This window comes from Schistocerca piceifrons, chromosome 2 (assembly GCF_021461385.2).
Source record: "Schistocerca piceifrons isolate TAMUIC-IGC-003096 chromosome 2, iqSchPice1.1, whole genome shotgun sequence".
NCBI lineage: Eukaryota > Metazoa > Arthropoda > Insecta > Orthoptera > Acrididae > Schistocerca > Schistocerca piceifrons.
In genome coordinates this window covers 312,102,752-312,112,648 of record NC_060139.1, presented here as the reverse complement: position 1 = coordinate 312,112,648, position 9,897 = coordinate 312,102,752, and positions in this window count along the sequence as shown.

The window sequence follows — 9,897 nt, the reverse complement described above, 5'->3', positions numbered from 1 at the left end:
ACGCCAGATGCTTTGTTGACTGAACCTGTAATGACGCATTATTTAGGACACTAAAATAAAAACAAACTGAGTTAATTACCTCATTTATATTGATGAAAATCATTCTAATCCTTACATTATATCTCAACCAGAACTCTCCAATATCACATCTCAGCAAGCACTGCCTAATAGCACATCTCAACAAACACTCTCTGCTACAACATCTCAGCACAGACTACCACGAGACCTCGACAGGCACTGACTACTACGAGTTCTTAACAGGCACCGTGGAGGCGGCTTAATTATACTCTTTGGCGCAATCTCTGGCGCAGTGGCTCAGTGTAGCCACCTTTCAAGGTCACGGTTAAAGCAGGCTCAGACATGGTAATTGGATGTCTCTATAGGCCCCCTGGCTCAGCAGCTGTTGTGGCTGAGCACCTGATGGATAATTTGGAAAATATTTCGAGTAGATTTCCTCACCATGTTATAGTTCTGGGTGGAGATTTTAATTTGCCGGATATAGACTGGGAGACTCAAACGTTCATAACGGGTGGCAGAGACAAAGATTCCAGTGAAATTTTTTTAAGTGCTTTATCTGAAAACTACCTTGAGCAGTTAAACAGAGAACCAACTCGTGGCGATAAGATATTAGACCTTCTAGTGACAAACAGACCCGAACTATTTGAAACAGTTAACGCAGAACAGGGAATCAGCGATCATAAAGCGGTTACGGCATCGATGATTTCAGCCGTAAATAGAAATATTAAAAAAGGTAGGAAAATTTTTCTGTTTGGCAAAAGTGACAAAAAGCAGGTTACAGAGTACCTGACGGCTCAACACAAATGTTTAGCCTCAAGTACAGATAGTGTTGAGGATCAGTGGACAAAGTTCAAAACCATCGTACAATATGCGTTAGATGAGTATGCGGCAAGCAAGATCGTAAGAGATGGAAAAGAGCCACCGTGGTACAACAACAGAGTTAGAAAACTGCTGCGGAAGCAAAGGGAACTTCACAGCAAACATAAACATAACCAAAGCCTTGCAGACAAACAAAAAGTACGCGAAGCGAAATGTAGTGTGAGGAGGGCAATGCGAGAGACGTTCAATGAATTCGAAAGTAAAGTTCTATGTACTGACTTGGCAGAAAATCCTGAGAAATTTTGGTCTTATGTCAAAACGGTAGGTGGATCAAAACAAAATGTCCAGACACTCTGTGACCAAAATGGTACTGAAACAGAGGATGACAGACTAAAGGCCGAAATACTAAATGTCTTTTTCCAAAGTTGTTTCACAGAGGAAGATTGCACTGTAGTTCCTTCTCTAGATTGTCGCACAGATGACAAAATGGTAGATATTGAAATAGACGACAGAGGGATAGAGAAACAATTAAAAGCGCTCAAAAGAGGAAAGGCCGCTGGACCTGATGGGATACCAGTTCGATTTTACACAGAGTACGCGACGGAACTTGCGCCCCCCCCCCCCCCCCCCCCCCCCCCTTCTTGCAGCGGTGTACCGTAGGTCTCTAGACGAGCGTAGCGTTCCAAAGGATTGGAAAAGGGCACAGGTCATCCCCGTTTTCAAGAAGGGACGTCGAACACATGTGCAGAACTATAGACCTATATCTCTAATGTCGATCAGTTGTAGAATTTTGTAACACGTATTATGTTCGAGTATAATGACTTTTCTGGAGACTATAAATCTTCGTCCACGAGACTCGGAGGGCCATAGACACGGGTTCACATGTAGATGCCGTGTTTCTTGACTTCCGCAAGGCGTTCGATACAGTTCCCCACAGTCGTTCAATGAACAAAGTAAGAGCATATGGAGTATCAGACCAATTGTGTGATTGGGTTGAAGAGTTCCTAAATAACAGAGCGCAGCATGTTATTCTCAATGGAGAGAAGTCTTCCGAAGTAAGAGTGATTTCAGGTGTGCCGTAGGGGAGTGTCATAGGACCGTTGCTATTCACAATATACAGAAATGACGTTGTGGATGACATCGGAAGTTCACTGAGGCTTTTTGCAGATGATGCTGTGGTGTATCGAGAGGTTGTAACAATGGAAAATTGTACTGAAATGCAGGAGGATCTGCAGCGAATTGACGCATGGTGCAGAGAATGGCAATTGAATCTCAATGTTTGTTGTTGTTGTTGTTGTTGTGGTCTTCAGTCCTGAGACTGGTTTGATGCAGCTCTCCATGCTACTCTATCCTGTGCAAGCTTTTTCATCTCCCAGTACCTACTGCAACCTACATCCTTCTGAATCTGCTTAGTGTATTCATCTCTTGGTCTCCCTCTACGATTTTTACCCTCCACGCTGCCCTCCAATACTAAATTGGTAATCCCTTGATGCCTCAGAACATGTCCTACCAACCGATCCCTTCTTCTGGTCAAGTTGTGCCACAAACTTCTCTTCTCCCCAATCCTATTCAATACTTCCTCATTAGTTATGTGATCTACCCATCTAATCTTCAGCATTCTTCTGTAGCACCACATTTCGAAAGCTTCTACTCTCTTCTTGTCCAAACTATTTATCGTCCATGTTTCACTTCCATACATGGCTACACTCCATACAAATACTTTCAGAAATGACTTCCTGACACTTAAATCAATACTGGATGTTAACAAATTTCTCTTCTTCAGAAACGCTTTCCTTGCCATTGCCAGCCTACATTTTATGTCCTCTCTACTTCGACCATCATCAGTTATTTTGCTCCCCAAATAGCAAAACTCCTTTACTACTTTAAGTGCCTCATTTCCTAATCTAATTCCCTCAGCATCACCCGACTTAATTAGACTACATTCCATTATCCTTGTTTTGCTTTTGTTGATGTTCATCTTATATCCTCCTTTCAAGACACTGTCCATTCCATTCAACAGCTCTTCCAAGTCCTTTGCTGTCTCTGACAGAATTACAATGTCATCGGCGAACCTCAATGTTTTTATTTCTTCTCCATGAATTTTAATACCTACTCCGAATTTTTCTTTTGTTTCCTTTACTGCTTGCTCAATATACAGATTGAACAACATCGGGGAGAGGCTACAACCCTGTCTTACTCCCTTCCCAACCACTGCTTCCCTTTCATGTCCCTCGACTCTTATAACTGCCATCTGCTTTCTGTACAAATTGTCTCAATGTAGACAAGTGTAATGTGCTGCGTATACATAGAAAGATATATCCCTTATCATTCAGCTACAAAATAGCAGGTCAGCAACTGGAAGCAGTTAATTCCATAAATTATCTGGGAGTACGCATTAGGAGCGATTTAAAATGGAATGATCATATAAAGTTGATCGTCGGTAAAGCAGATGCCAGACTGAGATTCATTGGAAGAATCCCAAGGAAATGCAATCCGAAAACGAAGTAGGTTGCAGTACGCTTGTTCGCCCACTGCCTGAATACTGCTCAGCAGTGTGGGATCCGTACCAGATAGAGGTGATAGAAGAGAGAGAGAAAATCCAACGGAGAGCAGCGCGCTTCGTTACAGGATCATTTAGTAATCGCGAAAGCGTTACGGAGATGATAGATAAACTCCAGTGAAAGACTCTGCAGGAGAGACGCTCAGTAGCTCGGTACGGGCTTTAGTTAAAGTTTCGAGAACATACCTTCACCGAAGAGTCAAGCAGTATGTTGCTCCCTCCTACGTATATCTCGCGAAGAGACCATGAGGATAAAATCAGAGAGATTAGAGCCCACACAGAAGCATACCGACAATCCTTCTTTCCACGAACAATACGAGACTGTAATAGAAGGGAGAACCGATAGAGGTACTCAGGGTACCCTCCGCCACACACCGTCAGGTGGCTTGCGGAGTATGGATGTAGATGTAGAACCTGAGCTTGTGCTCCGTCTCTAATGACCTCGTTGTCGACGGGACATTAAACATTAATCTCCTCTTCCTCCCATGAAAATGAAAATGATTGGAAAATTGGCAATTACGCATGTCTTTTAAAGGATCGGAACTGGATTTTTTTTTTAACGACTACTTCAAAGTCGCTGTTCATCTTCCAAAATACAGGGTATACGAAAAAGAAACATCCGATTTGGCACGGCTATGATTCTGAAAGTAATAACCATATACAATAAATTGTTTTTTGATGAACGGTAAACACAAACTTTTTTCAAACCTTTTCATCTATGTTCAGTATGCCCCCTTCAAGATGCACGGCGTATTTCAAGGCGGTATTGCAATTGTTCCCTCACTGCAGTGAGCATGTCTTGAGTTACAGCTTCCACAGCTGCTGTTATGCTATGTCTCCATTCATTGTTGTTGGTAATGGAGCCACATCAACAGTCTTTTATAAACCCCCACAAGAAATAATCACATATAGCCAGGTCCGGTGACCTTGGCGGCAAGTAATGTAAGGCAGAATCATTTTGTTCAGTGCGAGCGACCCATCGTTGAGTAATCCTTTGATTTAAAAACTCCCGCATTGCGAGATGCCAGTGTGGCGGTGCCCCATTCTGTTGGTAAATGAATTTGTTCGAATCAGTCTCCAACTAAGGGAAAAGTTCTCAAGCATATCGCGATATGTGCTTCCTGAAACAATGTTATCGGCAAAGAAAAATGGACCATACACCTTTTCCCGTGAAACTGCATAAAACACATTAAATTTTGGAGAGCCCCTGTCATGTGGTTGTTACTTACCTCATTCTCGCATTATGAAGGTTCACCTTTCCATTTAAATGGATTGTTGCCTCATCACTAAACTCTAAGCGTGGAAGAAAACTGTCATCCTCTATCTTGCCAAGAACGAACTTACAGAACTCTACACATTGTTCTTAGTCACCTGACGAAGAGCTTGCAGTAGCTGAATTTTTTTACGATTTCGTGTGTAAACGTCGACGCAACACACGCCAGACGGACATCGGGGACATTTTGAGCTGTCGAGCTGCACGGCGAACGTATTTCTGCGGACTCCTTATGAAACTATAGCTGATGCGTTCGACGTCTGTGTCATTCACTTGGGGACGGCCCGGCGATTTGCCTTCACACAAACAACCTGTTTCTGGGAATTGTGCTGTAGGAGGATCCACTCCATACCTTGTACGAAAGTCACACTGAACAGTTATTACTGACCCGCATTGCGCAAAACTTAGACCATAAATGGCTTTCTGTTGTCCTGGCACCATTTTTACGAGATTGAAGTGATAGCACACTGCTGTTACCTAGCGGGAACCATGTAAAACTTGAGAGCTTGCTCATTCCAGTAGTACGTTGTTCACGCACATATCTCAAATAACATAAGTCATAATCTTTTTTAATCGGGTGATTCTTTTTGATGCACCATGTATTAAAGACTCTTCACGCCTCAGGTCTCGCTCTCTTCCGACCTGTACATCTTCAAGTAAGTCAGCTGATCGGCTAACTTACACTGTGTAAAGGTTGTAATGATGTCCTCAGTGCTTAATGTTCAGTGATCTGTGTTCGAAACAGAAATTGATAATTTATTTTATATACGTTGCATCGAATCCCTGATCCACGTCTAGTTATAAAATATTACTTGCCTTGTTATTTCTTGGCGGCCTCGTTCGCTCTTCTATGGGATACGATGCCTGTCTCGGATCCTATTTCTGATACGAAGAAACATTGACTGGTGAAAGGATTGTGTCATTCACGTTGCTTCCAAAGATTATTCAGTGAAGTAAAGTTTCAGAACTTTGAAACAGCTGTGTTCACTGTTATTTGCGCCTACTGAACTATTAACAGAAGATACTGCTGGCTTCAGCAGTATTACGAAACACGTTAGTTCTATTTGCTATAGCCCTTTCGCCAAGACATAATTTTCCTTCCAATATTGTCCGCTTAAAAATATTCCCCCGCCAAGACTGCGCAACCAAGAAAAGCAGAGACCGAATATACAGCGTGAACATTAATAATACCGACAAAGTGCAGGGACACATTCATCACTGGAAATGGAGGAAAAAACGCCCTATGAACATGTGTCCGGAAATGCATCATTGCCACGGTAGTTAGCTCTGACGAATGATGGTCTCTGACCACCTTCTGTGTTGCAGGCTGTCATTGACGTAGGGTACTGTAAGAATGGTCCGGCATTCTGTATCTACATCCATACTTAGCAAACCACCGTGAGGTGCATGGTAGAGAGTAACGTCCTATTGTACTAGTTATTAGGGTTTCTTCCTGTTCCATTCTCGTATGGAGCGCGAGAAGAATTATTGTTAGGATGCCTGTGTTCGTGCATATTCCCATCTTGTCCTCTCCCCCTCCCCCTGTACAAGACGCACGTCATCCGTACAAGACGCAGACTGTCCAATATTAAAACAGGACAACCTACCATCAGCAAAGTAAGTGCATTTAAATATCTTGGAAGCACAATAACTGAAGACTTGAGACGTCACCAGGAGGTGAAAACTCGAATTCCCATAGCGAAGGAGGCATTCAACAGAAAGAGGAGACTTATGTGGCAAGTTAGATGAAGGTCTAAGGAAAAGGCTTGGCAAATGTTTTGTCTGGAATGTGGCATTATATTGGGCAGAAACATGGACGCTGAGACGAGAGGATGAAAAAAGGTTAGAAGCATTTGAGATGTGGATGTGGAGGAGAATGGAGAGAATAAGCTGGATGGAAAGAGTGAATAATGTAAGAGTATTGGAAAGGGTTGGTGAGAGATGATGTCTGCTGAAGGTTGTAAGAGAAAGGAAAAAGAACTGGTTGGGACATTCACTGAGAAGGGAGTGCTTGCTAGTTGATGCTTCAGAACGATTGGTTTGTGAGAGAAGACGGAGAGGAAGAAGGAGATACCAGATGATAGACAACATAAAGGGAAGAGGAAATTAATGCAGACCAGAAGAGGATGGCAGAAGACCGGACAACCTGGAGAACTACCATGTGAAAACCTGCCTTTTGGCAGATCGACGACGACGATGACGATCGACGACGACGACGATGACGATCGACGACGACGACGACGACGACGACGTCATCTGTAGTAAATCAGGTTTTTTGTAGGTGATAGTTATCTACAGGGTGCGTCAAAAATATGTATACACACTTTGAAGCGTCATAGAAAATTTATTTCCCGTTCTACAATGTTAAATTTCTGGAAATGGAAAGCTTAAAGTCCAATTGGAAAAATAAATGTACTTTGCAAATGCGATTAATGTTCAAACTGGTGGCACTCAGCATCTATATATTTCTGAGTACCAGTCACCACTGATTCCGTACATCGTACCAAAGTGTCCAATGAGATTCCTGCGCACACTGCCTGAATCTCATTCCAAAGTGTGTCCAGGTTACGTGGTTTACGTTTGTACACCTCATCTTTTACTGTGCCCCATAAGAAGAAATCCAGTGGCGTGGGGTCTGGAGAGCGTGCAGGAAACTCGATTGGTCTCCTGCGTCCTATCCACTGGCCTGGCACATTGTGATCCAGGTATGCTCGTACGTCCCTATGATAGTGCGGCGGGGCGCCATCTTGTTGGAAATAAAACTCTTGATTACCCTATAATGCTCGAATGGCAGGGAATATGGAGTCAGTAATCATTGTTAGGTACGTTTCTCCAGTAACAGTACCTTCAAAGCGGAAAGGCCCAATGAGTCCCCTTGCAGACAAACCACGCCACACATTTACACCAGGCAAATTCACAGCCTTTTCAACTGTAATGTGAGGATTATCTTCAGCCCAGAACACACAATTGTGCCTATTGGCAGTTCCATTGAGTTTGAATTGGGCTTCATCCGACCAAATTATGCTACCCATAAATCCCGTTTCACATCTCACCATCTCCTGAACCCATTCACAAAATTCTAACCTTCGATCTGGATCGTCGTCACTTAGCTGTTGCACCAGCCTTGGAATGTACACACGAAACTTGCCTTTCTTCAGACTGTGTAGCACGCTACCAGCACTTAGATTACTCTCACGTGCCGCTTGCCTTGAAGATTTTTGAAGGGAACGCTGAAACAGTTCCAAGACCGCAGTTGTGGAATCATCACTTGTAGCTGTACGAGGTCGCCGTGATCGACCTTTATGCACCTCACACACTGTTCCATGAATTTCGAATTTGTCTCGTCGTAGACGTGTAATTGTTAACTTTGAAGGTGGTTATGTACCATACTCACTTCTCCACTGTCTTCGAACCGCAGCTACATTCTCTAACTTCCAGTACCACTTAATTATCTGCTTCCGCGCTTCAAAGCTCAAACGCACGTCCGACATGTTCCAGTTACTTCCTTGCCACTGCTGCCACCAGTTGAAGAAACATAACATTACTTTCTCACAGATATTTAACCTTTTAGAACGGGAAATAAATTGTCTATGACATTTCAGTGTGTGTGTTCATTTTTTTGACGCACACTGTGTAATGAAGTACAGGGTGACAATTATTGAACTATATGCAATAAAATCGTCATAACTTCTGAATTGTTGGCATTAGGACGTTAAAACTCCATGGCTGGCCGCGAGTGATGATGAGAATTAGTATGGTTTGAATTAGTGATGAAAACCACTTTCATTTGGATGGGTTGGTCAATAAGCAAAATTGGCGCGTTTGGGGGACTGAGAATCGGCATTTCCCGATCGAGAAGTATCGTCACCCTCAGCGGGTGACTGGGTGATGTGCAATGTACAGTCACGGAATTATGGGTGCGATATTTTGTGATGGCACCGTGACTACCGAATGGTACGTGAAGATTTTGGAAAATGATTTCATCCCTATTATCCAGAGTGACCTGGATTTCGACAAGTGTGGTTAATGCGAGACGGAGCTCGACTCCATGGAAGCAAGAGTGTGTTTGATTTTCTGGAGGACTCTTAGGGGACCGCATTCTGGCTCTAGGGTACTCAGAGGCCGCTGGGATGGGCCTCGATTGGCCGCCATATTCCTCGGATCTGAACACATGCGACTCCTTTTTGTGGGTCTGTATTGAAGACAAAGTTTACACGAAATAACTTCAAAAGCATTGCTGAGATGAAACAGCAATTCAGGAGGTCATCGACAGCATCGATGTTCAGACACTTCAGCTGGTCATGCAGAATTTCGCTATTCGTCTCCGCCACATCATCACCAATGAGGGCAGGCATATCGAACATGCCATAACGTAAATCCGAATATTTGTAGTGACATTTACATGTTGAATAAAGTGTGTACACGCCGTAGTTTGTAACTATTTTTTTTTCTTCATATAGTTCAATAATTGTCACCCATCACTATCTGAGAGAAGCTGCATAAATATTCAGCCAGATCTTGATAAGATTTCAACGTGGTGCAGAGATTGGCAACTTCCTCTAAATGTTCAGAAATGTAAAATTTTGCACTTCACAAAACAGAAAAACTTAGTATCCTATGACTATAATATCAGCGAGCCACTGCTGGAATCGGCCAACTCATACAAGTACCTGGGTGTAACAATTTGTAGGGATGTGAAATGGACTGACCTCATAGTTTGAATCGTGGGTAAAGCAGGTGGTAGACTCCGGTTTATTTGCAGAATCTTGGGGAAGTCCAGTCAGGGAGTGCAAAGGCAATTGCTTAAAAATCACTTAGGTGACATTCTAGAATATTGCTCATGTGTGTGGGACCCGTACCAGATAGGACTAATGTGGGATATTGAATGTATACAGAGAGGGGAGCAAGAATGGCACAGGTTTGTTTAGTCATTGGGATAGTGTGACAGAGATACTGAAGAAACTAAACTGGCAAACTCTTGAAGACAAGCGTAAACTATCCCGACTGAACGAGTCTGTGGACTGGTTAGCACACTCGACTCGCACTCGGAACGATGAGGGTTCAAACCCGCGTCCGGTCATCTTGATTTACACAGAATTGTGCAGTATACACAATGTTGTGTGTGTTGCACAATTACGAGCAGTGATATACTGTTGCAAATTAGTGAATACGTAAAGTCTTCAACTTTTGTAGTCCTGTCGTCCTCAGTTGGCTGTCTAATTAGTAC